Below are 16,529 nucleotides of genomic sequence, written 5' to 3' on the forward strand. Positions count from 1 at the left end.
AAGTTTCAATGAGGAGTGGGGCCTTGAAAGGGCCTTGTGTTAGTGAGGGGCCCTGAGGCTTCAACTAAGCCTGCCTTTGGTCACAGGGTGTTCTGAGGATTATAGAAGAAAACATGAAGCCCTACGCAGTGCCTGGCTTCTGGTGGGTGCTATGTGAGAGCTAAAGCTGTCTGGATAAAGACTTGAACACTAAGTGTCTCCTGAAAGGTACATAGATATGTTTGCAATGTGTAGAAAAGTGTCTGGTAGGATACATTCCGTGACACGTTGCTAGCTGTTGCCTTGGTAGCCATTTTCCCTTTCTTTTCCATAACAGAAAACTGACTTTTGAGGGGATGGCCATGTACTCAGCTAAAGCCTAGCTTCCCAAGTATCTCTCGCAGCAAGGTGTATTTATGAGACTAAGTTCCGGCCAAAGAAGTCTAAGCAGAGAGGTGTAAGAGACTTCTATAAAATCTTCTTATGGGAGAGTGACATGAGTTGAATTGTGGACCCTTGCAAATTCATATGCTGAAGTCTTAATTCCCAGTATCTCAGAATATGGCCTTATTTGGAAATAGGGTCCTTGCAGATATAATTAATTGAGATGAGTTCACTAGGGTGGGTTGTAATTTAATATGAATGGTGTCCTTATAAAAATGGAAAATTTTAACATAGACACACACACATTGGGAGAATGCCATGTGAAGATCAAGTCAGAGAATGCAGTGATGCTTCCAAAGGCCAGGGACAACAGATTGCCAGCAAATTGCCAGAAGAAAGGAGAGAAGCATGTAATAGGTTTTTTCTTATAGCTCTCAGAAGGAACCAACCCTGCTGACACCTTGATTTCAGACTTTTAGCTTCCAGAACTATGAGTTAATAAATAGATTTCTGTGGTGTAAGCCACTCAGTTTGTGGTACTTTGTTACAGCAGCCCTAGCAAACTAATACAGAGAGATACTCCCTTCTTCACCACTTTTCCATTCTGCTGCCTGGAATGCAGATAAGAGGGCAGAGCCTCCGTTAGTCATCTTGGCCTTGAGAATGAGAACTACATTCACAGATGGTAGATCAGAGAGCTAGCAGCCTGGGACCCTAAAAACTTCATGGAGCTACCAGACTAGCCCTGGACTGCCTACCTTTGGGCTTATTTTCCTGAAAAATGAATAAACCTGAAATTTTGTTATTGTTTTGTTTTTTGAACCATAGCTGAGCATAATCTTATACACACAATTTTGATAAATTAGTTACTCTTTGGAGAGATGACTAGGATTAGGTATCAGTGATAGGGAAATTTTAGCTTTATCTGTAATGTCTTAATTTTTATATCAAGAATATATTCATGTATTCTTCCGTAATTAAAAATATATTTCTTTTATAATAAATTATAAGGAAAAAAAGAGGGATGAGAACCTATAGATAAAAGAGACCAAGAGATACACCAACCAATTGCAATGTGTGACCCTTATTTGGCTCCTGATTTAAACAAAAATATTTTTTTAAATTATTTTAGATAATTGAGGGAATTTTAATATTAATTGGATATTTGATATTAAGGACTTACTGTTAATTTTTCTGTATGCTAATAATATTGTACTTATGTATTAAAAACATCCTTCCTTATCTTTTAGAATCTAAAACAGCGCGGCTCAGCTTCAGCGCCATTGTTACTTTGAGCCAGACAGTTCTTTGTGGTGGGGTGTTCTCTTGTATGTCGTAGGATGTTTGCCAGCATCTTTGGATTTTACCCACTAAATGTCAGTAGCACCCCCCCCCACACACACGTTGTGACAATCAGTAATTGTCTCCACACATGGCCAGATGTCCCCGGGGTGGGGTGAGGGGCAAATGGCACTGGGTTGAGAACTACTACCATAAAATTGAGAGATATTTACTGAAATATTTATGGGTGAGGTGATTGGATGTTTGGGTTTTGCTTCCAGATAATCCAGGTGATGGTGTGGGTAAAGTGTTCCACAGTAAAAAGTTTAAAATATATTTTAAAAAATTGAGTCTATTTAGACTTCTCTTTCTATCAAATGGTGGACTCAATATTTTAAAATATTTTCTTACAATGAAATCTGAATATATTGGACTTAATATGGTAGATATTTACCTTTCTTCGTCACAGATTTTTGTCTCACGTCTCCTACATGACCATTAAAATGCAAGGCTCTGGGTTCCAGGTCTGACTGTGGGCAGGGCGCCCTCCCTACCCAGCACTCTCTCCCACATGCTAGCTCAGCTCCACCCTGCTGCTTTTTTACCCAGAGGCTCCTCTTGGGCCCTACTTCTCTTACCCGGTGACCTAACCCCTGAGGCCTGCCTCCCAGCTCTGCGCTGTGGACCTCCTCCCCTAGTCCTTAAGCTCTAGCCCAGAGTGGGCGCGTTTAGAGCCGGATTCATTAGGGCCTTGCTGCCTTGCCCGTCCCTCAGAGAGTCCAGCCCGTTAGCTTCTGGCTGACTGTTTGCAGAAACCTTGTGCCCTGCCAGCACCAGGCCAGCACACTCCCTTCATACACGCACCACACCTACACCCATATTCTGCACCTGCTGCTTCGCTTGGCCACCTGCTCAGGATGCTCTTAGGCCTCCGTGCTGCGCATGCTCCCCTGGTGCCTCTGCTGAGACTGACTTTCAGGCCCACTTGGTCCTCTCAAGGCCCTGAGCTTTCTGCGGTTTAGGCAGGACCCCCTCACAACGTCGGCTAAGAGTTACCACCCGAGTCCACCAGGGGTCAGTCGGAGTGTCGGTAGGAGCAGGGGCCTCTGAGCTGGAGCCACTGGGGGTTGAAAGTTCTCTGCTGAGGGGCTATGCAGTTGGCCCTCTGGGGCCTTGGTGGGGCTGCAGGCTCAGCTCCCCACCCGAGGTCTGAGGGGCAGTAGGCTCTGTTTGTGAGATGCCCAGGAGCCTATCCGCGACTGAGACACCTCCATCAGCCCGAAGCGGGTGGAAACAGCTGAGGCACCGAGTAAACTGGGACTGCAGACAGTCTTCAGACAGAGCAGGGTGCAGCGTGGGGTACGATGGGCCTGGCTCTATTTACACAGATACTGTTCCAACCACAACTGACAGCTTTCAGACGTGGGCGGTATCTATCTGGTGGAAGGATCTTTGAGGTGAGAGCGTGGCAGGGGGCCTGAGCACCCCCACTTCCTCTGCCTTTCTGAGTATACTGTTGTCAAGCTACTAATCCTGGTTCTGCTCTATTTTTGTGCCCCTTAAAGGAGTAGAATGAGGTGAAATCTGGCCACCTACTTGCCTGGGAGGCAGTCATGGCCGCTGGTGAGTTTCCAGTGCTTTGAGAGCTGTGGGTGGCTTTATGTGAGGAGTCATTTCCCTCCCCTTCATAGAAACCGGATGATGTGTGGGTTTACAGCAGGGCTTAGGATCGGAGAGCCCTGGGTTCAAATCCTGGGTCCTCTATTTATTAGCTGTGTGAAACAGGAGGCAAGGTGCTCAACATTTCTGTGCCTCACCTTCCCCGTATGTGAAATGAGGATAATCCTGCCTGCTTCATGGGTTGTTGTCTATTAAATGAATTTATATGTGTGTGTGTGTATATATATATATATATATATATATATATATATATATATCAAATATATACTTATATATATTATGTACGCATATAATGCAAAGGCAGGACAGGACAGAGTAATGTGACGTTTCATGTCAGAGAGGTGGGATTGTTCTCAGTCTACACAAGTGGCTCTTCCTTTCCGCAGTCTCAGTAGACACCTACCTATGATATTTGAGGTGTCAATAATACTGCCTGTGCCCATTACCATAGCTCTCCCTAACAACAGCTACAGTTTATTGCGAGCCTGATCATGTATAGATAGAGACCCTATTCATCCTTGGCCCTTTTGTCAAGCAAGTGAAGAAGACCCAGCAGGAAGATTGCTGACTGGCAAGGGCGGGGGGGGGGCAGGGGAGAGCCATTTAAGATTCTGGAGGAAGAGCATTATTGAAATAATCAAATATAGGCACAATAGGACTACTGTTATTTGAGGGTGGAGGCCTGCTGATTACTCAGAGGTGTTTGAGGTTAGGGCTCACCAGCAGCAGAGCTCCTAGCCTCTGTTTGTGGAAACTTGTTTTTGCCTACACACCATCCCCTGCCCCTTCCTCAATACCAAAGGGTCCTTTGGGAACCACCCGTCTTCCACTCTTTCCATGTAGTTCAGGTGGGGATGACCTCACCCCACCACGCCCACTCTGCTTCTAGGGCAGGTATATGACCCAGACTTGGCCAACCACAGTCACAGTGATTGGTTGAGGAGGAAGTCCTTTGTCCAGGGAGGGTCAATGAGAGTCAGCACTTCTGCTGAAAGAGGCACTCTTTTTCCACTGGAGTTGCTAAGCTGAGAAGACGTAAGCCAAAGCCAGTGGTGGCCACCTTCGCCACTGCATGGGCAGAGTCTACCTGAGAATAAAGACAGCAGAGGGAGAGGGCAGATCCAAGAGACAGAGTCACGTAGAGTTCTCGTTGCCCTTGCTGAGCACCTGAAACTAGCCATTCCTGAAGCTGTCAAGTTTTAAATTACATGAGCTAACATATTGCCTTTGAAAAGACAGCCTGAACTAGGTTTTTGTTAATGGCAACCAAAGGGGTTCTGACTAATTCATCTTTCTATTTACTTTTATTTTGATGAAAAATTTGCCATTTTTTACATTGTGGCGTAAAAAGAGAAGTCTGACATGTTTGACAACATACTTTCGACAGTTCTGTCTATTTCTGACAAGGACATGCTGGGAAGTTGTGGGAACACATCCCCTGTGTCCGTCCCCCTCCTTTCTGAGTACACTTTTATTCAGAGCTACATAAGTGTATGCTAATGACCTTACGATGATGACAATCAGATCTGCGCTCCAAGAAGATTATAGCAGAGTCATGAGTAAGATTAGAGTAGGGAGAGACAAGAAGCAAAAAGTCTACCCAGGAGGCCAATCTGATGATTCAAATGAGAAGTGATAAGGATCTTTATGAGGTGGTAGCCACAGAAATGGAAAGAAGAGAGCCTGCAGAGGTGGGATTGTCATGGGTTTGCAATATGTTAGAGGGTAGAAGAGTCAAAATAAAATGTTTTCATCTGCAAGGCCTGACCACCCTGTTTTGTACTTATCTCATAGCTCTCTTTCTCTTGCCCTGTCTGCCCAGCTATACTAGCCTTTGTGCTCACTGTGCCCCCTGCTCAGGACACTCTTACCCCAGATAGATCGTGGTTCATTTCTTCACTTCCTTCAAGGCCTCTGCGCAGCTGGCAGTACATCAGAAAGGCTTCCCTGAACTTCCCCTTGAGCTGTTTATTTTTACAACCCCCATCCTAGCACTCCTTATACCTGCGTAATTTTTCTCCATAGTATTCAGCCCCTCATTGACTGTGTGTGTGTGTATATATATATATATATTTCTTTTCTGTCTTTCTTGACTAGAATGCAAGCTCCACGAAGGCTTGGTGACTTCTGTTCCCTGCCAAGTCCCCAGAACCTAGAACAGAATCTGGCACAAAGTAGATACTCAACAAATACGAGTAAAGAAATCTTGAACAACTGGGACAGTGATGTGGCATTGACAAAAACAGAAACACTGGGAGAGGAGTGGGGCCAGGGTTGGTGGAGTGGAGGAGTGAGGTGGTGAGTTAGTTCAGAGCCCATGGAATTTAAGTTTAGATGTGCAAATAGCACTATCAGGCGGGTGGCCCAAGTGCTGATCGGTCTGGCACTCTGGGAATTAAGCATTAAAGGCTGGTGGAAGCTCTGGCGTCAGTGAAATTCCTGAGGAGACCATGGAGAGAGAGACCAGACATGGGTTCAGAGCCCTAGGGAAAGCCTACGGTGACCAACTAGTCCTAGGGTGCCCAGCACTTTCCTGGGTTAAAAACTGGAAATCTAGCTTGGGAACCGCCTGAGTGTCAGGCAAATTGAGAAGGGCCTAAGAAGGCCCTTCCACTGAGGTAGAAGGAGGGGAAGGACTGGTTGGAAAAGGCAGAGGAAAAGCAGCCTGGAGCTTCCTCACAGAACCCAAGGAAGGGGAGGGCTCTGATAAGGACATGTCTCCACTCCTTTCTCTCCTCCCCCGAGACCAGTTTGGTTCTAACTTTCTGAGCCCAGGAAGGCTGAGTTACCTCTGAGCTTCCCCCGACCCCACCTCCCAGCAGCAGTTGATGGCTTCCTGGGAAGCCTGGCAGTTGGTTTAGTTCCAGGGCCAGGCCCCAGACCAACTGGAGCAAGAGTGAAGCTTTAAATTCTGGTGTCTGGGATCTTAAGTGATACCCTGGGTAAGGGGTTCTCAGTCAGTGATCATTTTCTGCTTGTCCCAAAGTAGAGTTTAAGAGGGTAAACAACTCTGCATTTGCCTAGCCACTGGGGCTAAAGAAACAGGAAGTTGCCTCTTCTCTCGTAAACAACACCAGCCAAGATTAGCAGCACTCGTAAGGTGCTAGCTCTTAGCAGTGGGCACTGAGTTGAACCCAGGACTAACTTTCAAGTGAGGGAAATGATTGCTGGGTAGATAGAAATTCAAAAAAATCCTAAGGGACTTTTTTTTTTTTTCACGGTATGCGGGCCTCTCACTGTTGTGGCCTCTCCCGTTGCGGAGCACAGGCTTCGGACGCTCAGTGTCAGCGGCCATGGTTCATGGGCCCAGCCGCTCTGCGGCACGTGGGATCCTCCCGGACCGGGGCACGAACCCGTGTCCCCTGCGTCGGCAGGTGGACTCTCAACCACTGCGCCACCAGGGAAGCCCCTAAGGGACATTTTCAAACCTCTTTCTGAACTTGGTAGTTCTTGGAATAAGTCTTGAACTAAGTATTTGGAATCTTGGTTATTTTAAAGAGCGGATGAGACAATAAATTATAAAGTACCTCAAGATGTGTAATTTAATTCCATAATTAAAAGTGTATAATTATTTTAAATAATTACACAAATACAAGGTCTTATCACTAGGTCTCATTTGAAATGAAAGAACTGTCAATATGTGATCTATAGAAAACATGGTCCCTGTCCTCAGAGAATGCTATGGCTTACCTATAGAGTCAGTACATATTCCCAGCTCATGATAAGAACTTAACTGTATTTACTAACTGATATTTAAGGAAGTAGAAGTAAATGTTGTGTCAACTCCCCGACTCTCTCACCCCTTCCCAGCTCCCTACAATATTCACATCCACCTTCCCAATGAGCATGGAGAAAAGGCCAGAGTGTGGCCATATTTCCAGCCATCTTTCTTCACCCACAGACCTGTTCTGGGAAGAAAGGGTCAGGAATGTGGCAAGCCTGAGTTTAAATACATTGCCTAGAAATTTAATTCAGTAAGTGTTTACAGGCCATCTACTTGAAGCCTAATGCTGCATTGGGCCCTTTGGGGATCTAAAAGAAGGTCCCTGCCCTTAATCTCACTGGAGTGAAAAACTCCAAAAAAGTCCCCCAAATGAGGTCCTGTGTTATTAAGTGCCAGTGTTAGTTGTAAGTGTGAAAAAATTCTGGAAAAGGGAAACATTAATATTTTAAGCAGACTTTATATTTCATGGAGGCTAGGCCATGAACTGGACAGCCTGTCAAGAGAAGGAAACTTGAGTCAGGGTGTAGTAAAATGAATAAGTATGGCAGTTGGAAAAACAGTGACAAGACTTTCTGCTGAGATCTAGCTTGAGAAGGAAGGGGGAAATGCTTCATCATTCCTTTAAAAATATGGATAGCTTTCAGTAGTATAAAAAAACCCCATGGCTCTTAAGAAGTTAAAGGGCTTAAATGAAGACACCTCCATACCCTGGGACTTGAGCAGATAACCTGGCACTTAGGCATTTAAAACCCCAGGTCTCTCTGGAATATGAAAGCCCACTGTGCTGGGAAGAAGCACTAGCAACTGGTCGATACAGCTTTATAAATTCATCAGGATAGGAGAGGTTATGCTATGGTAACAATGAACCTCTAAATCTCAGTGTCTTGATACAATAAACATTTATTTCTTGCTCATGTTACATGTCCAACATAGATAACAGTGCAGTGGGGTGAGCTCTATTCCATATAATCTCCCAGGGACCCAGGCTGATGGAGATTCCCCATCTTGGAATGTTACCAACTTATCATATGGCTTCCAGGGTTGCTGTAGCAGGGGAAAGAAATCTGCTGTATCACGCAAGATGTTTAAACGACCCAAGTCTGTAGGTGGCTTATATCACTTCTACCGACACGCAGTTGGTGAAAACCCAACCATAAGCGAAAGGAACAATGGGATATATCAACTTCCTTTGTGCCCTGAAAGAGGAAAAGTGAAATAGGATTTAGTAAACACGCTGCGTTATATTCATCATGACCTATGATGTAAAGAATCTTACTCTATTGATAATAGCTAACACATATTTTGCTAATCCTTATAATAATCCTGTGAGGTAGCTTTTATTGTTATCTCCATTTTAAAGATGAGGGACGTGAAGGAAAGAGGAGTTAAATCACTTACTCAAGATCCCACAGCCAGTAACTTAGCACAATAGAGTTTCAAACTCAAGTAGTTTTTCCCCAGAGTTCACACTCTTAACCATTATGCTATACTACCTTTGTCATTGATTTAGTTAAATCGGAAGTCAAATCATGGCCCCATGTACTCTGAACCTCTCACACTGGGGTATAGAAAGCTTCTAGCAATAGTACTAAGCTTGACTTTCAGCAGGCCCCCTTGCCAGTATTGCCATAGCATCCGTAGTATAACTCTATTCACAGTGTTTTTGACCTGCCTATCTTGGCCTTCTATCTGTTCTAAGGGATGTGGCTGAGAACTTAATGGTGTATAAACTGTATGGGTAGGTGCTGTTTCTAAATGCAACACATTCTTGCATAGGCATCAGCAATTGTCAAAAGCATTGTGTCCTCTATTTCTGTCCTTGGGTGAGGCATTCTTGTTCCCCTGTTCTTAAGTGCTCTCCAGCATAAGTTCTTTTCATTCTTTGTAGAACAGAGGTTAAGTGAACTATATTTTTCTTCTAAATCAATGTAATGGAGCAGCTTATGTACAGCCAAGTGGTGGCGGAGACACTGGCAACTGGCCCTGAGCATGGCTGAGTAATGGTGTACTAGGAATCCAAGTTATCTCAAGCCTCAGACTTATTCAGGTTTGCTTATGTAACCCACGTGTCCAAGGTTAGACCAGCCTGGAAGCAACATTAGGGCTATAATTTCAATTACGTCCACATTTTAAACCTAATATGAGCTGGAATTTTGTTCACTGCCGTATGGTGAGCATCTAGAGCAGTACCTGGCATATAATAGACGTTCAATAAATGTTTGTTGAGTGAATTTGTTGACTGAATTCCGATCCTCTTTGGAGACACTGTTGTACTGGGAGAGCATTGACTTTAGAATCAAATAGACTTGGGTTCAAATCTTACAAGCTATGTGACCCCTTGTAAGTTATTTTTTCTCCCTAACTTCATCCTTCCTCATCGATAAATGAGGCTAACATTACCTACCTCTTAGATAGCTATGAGAATTAAATGTGTTAATTCATGTCAAATACTCAATACACTGTAGCTAGGTATGGCTTCTGTCCTTACCAGAAAAATTCCTGGAAATCCAGCTGTTCCTCAACGTTCCCCTTAAACATTTCTGAGTCTTCAGGGGTACCTTAGGTACGTTCACAAGGAAGTCTTCTTGGCTACAGAATCCCACTCTTCTCTTGGGTTCCCCATCAGCTTCCTCCTCCTCTGCTCTGGTTTCTTTTGGTCTTGTCTGATGCTGAGTTCTCCACTGCCATTTTGCAGTGCCCACCATGTAGGGTGCTAATATCTGAGCTGATACACTGCCTCCTACTGGAAGCCAATGATGTCAACACTGAGTCAACAGCACTGAGGCCACTGCTGCTGCTGCCACCCCCTGAAACTTTCACCAAAGGCACCATCATTGCCCATTAAAGTCACTGTGTGCTTCTCTGCTAGGCCACCTCACTGGGCTGTTGCTTCCAAGGACAAGAATCCCCCTGCTGAAGCAGGAAGCATTCTTAGGCTGTTCCTATTACCCTGGTCCCAAATGGCTCTGCAGATTGAGGAGTATTCCTGATCCACACTCCTTTCCACATGTCCCCATTGTGCTGTTTGTGCACCCCAATATCTCACAGAAATTTTCTGTGACTGTGCCTACCTCAGTTCTCCACCACCCCAGGCCCATCCCGGGACTTAGTCACATCCATAACCTGCTGGGTGGGAACAATCTGAGCGGCACACACCAGCTGTTACTCAAAACCAGTCCTTCCCCCACAAGTCATCTGTGGCAGCTCGTGTCTACCAGTTTCTTCCTCTCCTAGAAAGAGTCCTTCCTTGGTGGTTCCTGGGTCCCTCATACAAATAGGTTCCTGACAGGCCTCCCCACTGGCTCTCTAGACCAGCCCTGACATGTCTGAGCCCCAGAACAAATATGGCTGTCTCCAGCCCAGATCCTCGCCACTTTTAAAAGGGGAAAAATCGACAGTAAAGGTTAAAACATAACTTTCTTGGGACTATCAGAGCTGATCAACAGAAACTTAATACTGAGATTTCAAAATAAGGACTTCTTGGATAAACATTAGAAAAACACAGGGGGCACTGATTGAGATGATTTGGTAAAAAGTCCTAACCTTTAACAGATGGGCGAAATTGCACCAAAATCAGTGACAAGGAAGTTACCTGCACATCTGGCGTCAGTGATCTACAAAAGCTGATGGAGCTGGGAAACTCAGAAGAACTAGAGGAGGTACCCTTTGGGGATGTTTGACGAAACAAGGGCTATCACAAGTGCTAGGGGCTGTGCTAGGAGCTTTTCATACACTATCTCTAGTCTTCCACCCTGTGTTACTGGAAAAAAACCACCCGTCCCCATCCACTCCCTCCCATGCTCGCTAGAGGAGGCCTGGGAGGAAAAGAGCCTTGTCTCTCAGAGTGAGTGTAATCTGGGGCCCTCAAAAAGTACAGTGGGTAACTTTAAAGCTTTGACAGAGTCCTTGGACATGTTAAGGGAAAGCAGCATTTGCAAGTAGGGACTGGAGAGAGATGAATTGTCGCATAAGATCATAGGAAGAATTTGTTTTTCCCTTGAGGATGGCAGCAGAGATGAAAACAGGCAGAAGAGAAAGAAGAGGAGGTCTGAGAGCCGTGGAAAACACCTGAGGAATGAGAGACCGAGAGAGATGATATTCATTTTTTGGTATGCTTGGCTGGCTCTAAATCCCTCTGTGCACTATGAAAAGGCCTTAGATGAGTGAGTTTTCATTGAAATTAAGGAAAAAGCTGAGCTCCACAACTAGATTGACATGGCGCAGTTCCGAAGCAGTGTGTGGGGATGATGAGACACTATTCCAGAATTCAGATAACCTTGGGGAAGCAGGAGCTCACAGAGAGACCATTCACATCCCCAGCAAGTTTTCCCAGGGGGCACATGGGACACTGTCTGTACCTGTGTGATGGGTGTCTGAGCACATCTTAGCTAAAAATTAAGGAAGACCCTCTGACTGACCTCTGCTTATTTATACCTGTAGCCACATGGTTTGTATGATTTTTGAATTGTTTGTCATTTTGCATCCCATTTATAAACATTTCCAATGTCATTAAAATCTCTTTGGAGACATATTTTAAAAGTTTTTGCACAATATGGGTGTACCTTAATTTTCTTAACTCTATAAAATTGAGCATTCTGGCTGTTTCCAGCCTTGTTTTTTGTTTGCAAATAATTTTCTACTGAGCAGCAGTTTGTCTGATACCAACCAGGGTTCTTGGCCTTCCCCAATCAATAGGAATTGACTAGAGGACAGGCAAGGCTTTACTGGGGCTCCTGCAGCTGCAGGAGGGAGTGAAAACAAGTAACAGTTTCCCTGGTTCATCCTGGAGATGGGGCAAGCGGGTTCCTTATGTGGGGTGAGGGTATGGAGGGGTGGCTTAGGTGTTTTGCCCACCCCTTTGGTGGTGTTGAGTGCAGGGGCATACACAGTATCCCGCTTTTGCTCCTGACACCCTATTTTTGCTCCGGGCTCTTCAGAAGTGGCAGTTGGGTTTTTTGGTCTTTTTGTCTCTTTTGTCCATAATCTGTCCGCAGTTATTTTTAGTCCCTTATAGTTTCTTTGTATTTTGTTGTTTGAGGGGATGTTTGTCCAGGTGCAAGCGCTGCAGCAAAGGGTCCCAGGCCCAGCCTGTCTCATAACTGTCCCAAAATGAAGTTAGGTAATCTAGACTAACTAGCAGTCTCAAAGTTAGTCTCTGTTGAGAGCCTGACTATACGGATGAACAATGGCCAGACCATATATGAAAATTGAACTCTGATCCACAAGCTCTGCAACAACGGCCCAAGAAGCCAAATTACAGCCTCTGTAGCCATCAGCCCATAATCGCCAACTTCCCTACATTTTGCCCCTGCATTCAAGTCAGGACCAACCAGAGACCGTCAAATATGCTTTCCAAAACAATCACATAGGGTGTTCTGCTTCCAGGTAGCCTCATGCCCAAAACCTCCCATCAGAACCTTGAAGCCTTGAAGCCTTCCCTGTTTTTCACCATGAGGTTTTCCCACTCCACTACCTGTCTTTGAGTCTCTGTCAAAAGCAAGTGATCGTGGCTGAGTCCATTGCTATAGCAAGCTTGGCAAAAACAGTCTCTGCTTGTTCTCATCTGGGTGGTCTTCCTTTATGTCCACACTCCCCTGGAATTAACCTGGTGGACACCCCAAAGGAATGTCACAGGCAAAAATACTGCATCAGAGTTTTTTCCACCATGAGCCATTGGAAAATACCGGCTAGAGAACCCAGAAGCTATTTTCAGCCAGGGGCCTCTCTGTGAGTGTTGTAAACCCCACCCCATGGCTGCCTTAAACCTGCCACCCTCCGCAGTACCAGGAAGCTTAGGGCAAGTGTCTCAGGCTCTAGTGAGAGCTGGATATCCTACCATCACCCCACCACCTCCAGTCCCCAGCATCCTGCCACCAAAAGTACCCAGTGTGGAGTTAATGCAGTAAGAAGAGCCCTGATGTCTACCTTCCTAGCTGTGTGATCAAGGGTAAGAGGTCTAGAAGGACATCTAAGAGAAAAACACCTCCATACCCCATGCACACCTATCAGACAGAAGGTCCTTGGCCCAGTGTCTTTCTTGGCTACGTGGTGCCTGCGGACACACAGCAGCAGCGGAAGGAAGCCACAGAAAATAAACCAGCTGCTCCGTTCAAATTGCTTCAGTCCATCACATCGCCACGTCACCAGCCCATGGTGCTGTGCTAAGTACCACAACATGCACCAAAGTCCCTTTTCAAAACATGGTCAAACAGACTACAGCAGGGCTGGCCAGGCATTAAAACGCTCAGGCACAATTGTCAAAGCAAAGAATTATGTGGCAGTAAATAGGAGTCTGGACTCCAGTTAAGGCATCACCTGGATGACAGCCTGAAGGTTACTAACCCTTTGTGGACAGACTGGCTCATCACCACTTCTGCTAAAGAGAGAGTAAAAGAGCATGGGATGGGAGCGACCAGGCACGAGATCCAGTCAGACTGAAACTGGGGTGGTTTTCTCTACTGTTATCCCTGGGCAACCACAGCTTCGGGGGCTGTGGGTGATGCTGTCACCTCAGATTATCTGAGGCAGGTGTAGGTGCTTTACATACTTTCTTAAGCCTCTTGGCCAGTTCTCCCAAACCACTGGGAATCTGGCAAATGTTTCCTGATAGACTACTGTGTGTCTAGCACTGAGGTTCCTCTGTGGTTGTCCTTGGAGGACACAGGACAAAAGCCCCACTTCATCTTCTCAGGGCTCCTTCTCTAGGGTTATTATCAGAGCCACTGTAGGTGCTGATACTTTGGGCTCCATGGGGAGTTCTGAAGAGCCCCTCGCTAGCCCCACGTTCTGAGAAATGGTGTGGCTAACACTTGAATAGGCTTCTGAAGTCTCTTAAGCACCATTTACAAAACCCACTTGGTTTAATCTCTGCAAACCTTCCAAGTCGGTATTATCATTATCATTATCCTTCTTCTGAGGCTCAGAGAGTTTAACTAACTTATCCTTGAACACGCAGCTAGGAAGGTAGACAGCAGGGCTCTTCTTAGTGCATTAACGCCACACTGGGTAACTTTGGTGGCAGGGGGGCTGGGGAATGGAGGTGGTAGGGTGGTGGTAGGATATCCAGCTCTTTCCAGAGCCTGCGGTGCTTGCCTTAAGCTTCCTGGTACTGAGGGAGGGTGGTGAGTTTAAGGCAGCCATGGGGTGGGGTTTACACCACTCACAGGGAGGCCTCTGGCTGAAAATAGCCTCTGGGTTCGCTTCGAGATCCAGAAAGAGAGTGCCTAAGTGAAACAACTCCTCTGCTATTTTAATGGGAAAAGAAAAGCAGGAAATACGAGGAGTTAGCTGGTTGCCCGGATGCCCCTAACACACACTTTAACTGTAGAACTGGTCACTTCCTGGATGTAAAAGAAAGGTTTACGAAAAAAGTGCCCGAGAAGTCTCCCACTCCCAGCCACCAGCCCAGCCAGCTGCAGAGGGGGAAACAAATGAGCTTCTATAGATGGAATCCTTTGTTGGAATAGAGGTTAATTGTGGCTTCTCTTTGCTTGTAACCTGGGGTGTGGAGGCTAACACTTTAATGCTTCTCTTGGGCCGTAATTAGGAGTCCCTGGAGAGATGACCACTGTCAGAACCCCAGAGGGGACCACTTATAAGAAAGGTCATGAATCTGGAGAAATTAAGGGATCAAGTCAGAGGGGTAAAGGGCCTGTGGAGCTGGGAGAGAAGGGATGTTTTCCTGCAAAGGGTTTCTCTTCTTATCCTCTTTTCCATGCTACAATTAGGTAACAAGACCCCGTGCTAATAAATACCCCCTGGCAACCCTCAACCAACCAGGGTAGGAATGCCCAGACTGGCAGGCAGCCTGTGCACAGAGGCCATGGGTACTGGCTGAGTGCAGAGGTGCCGGGGCAGGCCTTTGTCTCTGCCCCTCCTGACCCCAATACCACGACCCTCCACCATGGTGACGGAGTACCTCCTGGAGGCTGGGAAGACAGAGGCCCTGCCCATTTGCTCCCCCCTGTCATTTCCCTCCCCCACTGCCTCTGCACAACTTCCACCCACCAGCTCCTCACACCTCAAACGGCCTTTCCCACAGGGAGGTGTGGCAGAGACAGCTCGTGCATTTATTTTTATTTTATTTTTTAAACATCTTTATTGGAGTATAATTGCCTTACAATGGTGTGTTAGTTTCTGCTGTATAACAAAGTGAATCAGTTATACATATACATATGTCCCCATATCTCTTCACTCTTGCATCTCCCTCCCACCCTCCCTATCCCAACCCTCTAGGTGGTCACAAAGCACCGAGCTGATCTCCCTGTGCTATGCGGCTGCTTCCCTCTAGCTCTCTATTTTACATTTGGTAGTGTATATATGTCCATGCCACTCTCTCACTTTGTCCCAGCTTACCCTTCCCCCTCTCCGTATCCTCAAGTCCATTCTCCAGTAGGTCTGCATCTTTGTTCCCGTCTTGCCCCTAGGTTCTTCTGACCATTTTTTTCTTTTTTTTTTCTTAGATTCCATATATATGTGTTAGCATACGGCATTTGTTTTTCTCTTTCTGACTTACTTCACTCTGTATGACAGACTCTAGGTCCATCCACCTCACTACAAATAACTCAATTTCGTTCTTTTTATGGCTGAGTAATATTCCATTGTATATATGTGCCACATCTTCTTTATCCATTCATCTGTCGATGGACACTTAGGTTGCTTCCGTGCCCTGGCTATTGTAAATAGAGTTGCAATGAACATTTTAGTACATGACTCTTTTTGAATTATGGTTTTCTCAGGGTATGTGACCAGTAGTGGGATTGCTGGGTCATATGGTAGTTCTATTTTTAGTTTTTTAAGGAACCTCCATACTGTTCTCCATAGTGGCTGTATCAATTTATATTCCCACCAGCAGTGCAAGAGAGTTCCCTTTTCTCCACACCCTCTCCAGCATTTATTGTTTGTAGATTTTTTGATGATGGCCATTCTGACTGGTGTGAGGTGATATCTCACTGTATTTTTGATTCGCGTTTCTCTAATGATTAATGATGTTGAGCATTCTTTCATGTGTTTGTTGGCAATCTGTATATCTTCTTTGGAGAAATGTCTATTTAGGTCTTCTGCCCATTTTGGGATTGGGTTGTTTGTTTTTTTGATATTGAGCTGCATGAGTTGCTTGTATGTTTTGGAGATTAATCGTCTGTCAGTTGCTTCATTTGCAAATATTTCCTCCCATTCTGAGGGTTGTCTTTTCGTCTTATTTATGTTTTCCTTTGCTATGCAAAAGCTTTTAAGTTTCAGTAGGTCCCATTTGTTTATTTTTGTTTTTATTTCCATTTCTCTAGGAGGTGGGTCAAAAAGGATTGCAATCCCTATCAAACTACCACTGGCATTTTTCACAGAACTAGAACAAAAAATCTTAAAATTTGTATGGAGACACAAAAGACCCCGAATAGCCAAAGCAATCTTGAGAAAGACAAACGGAGCTGGAGGAATCAGGCTCCCTGACTTCAGACTCTACTACAAAGCTACAGTAATCAAG

At 45.4% G+C, this 16,529-nt stretch overlaps 1 long non-coding RNA gene across 1 annotated transcript in view; it reads right to left on the reverse strand.

Annotated features, from left to right (window-relative positions):
- Positions 1 to 7,924: 7,924 nt before the first annotated feature.
- LOC113622872 (uncharacterized) overlaps positions 7,925 to 16,529 on the reverse strand; it is a 38,680-nt gene continuing 30,075 nt past the window's right edge. The window contains exon 4 of the long non-coding RNA XR_003433704.1: positions 7,925 to 8,244. This is a non-coding gene — a long non-coding RNA (uncharacterized LOC113622872). The remainder of the gene's footprint in view (positions 8,245 to 16,529) is intronic.

The sequence above is a fragment of the Aethalodelphis obliquidens genome, unplaced genomic scaffold (genome assembly GCF_003676395.1).
Source record: "Aethalodelphis obliquidens isolate GAN/ISIS:26980383/991018 unplaced genomic scaffold, ASM367639v1 scaffold10, whole genome shotgun sequence".
NCBI lineage: Eukaryota > Metazoa > Chordata > Mammalia > Artiodactyla > Delphinidae > Aethalodelphis > Aethalodelphis obliquidens.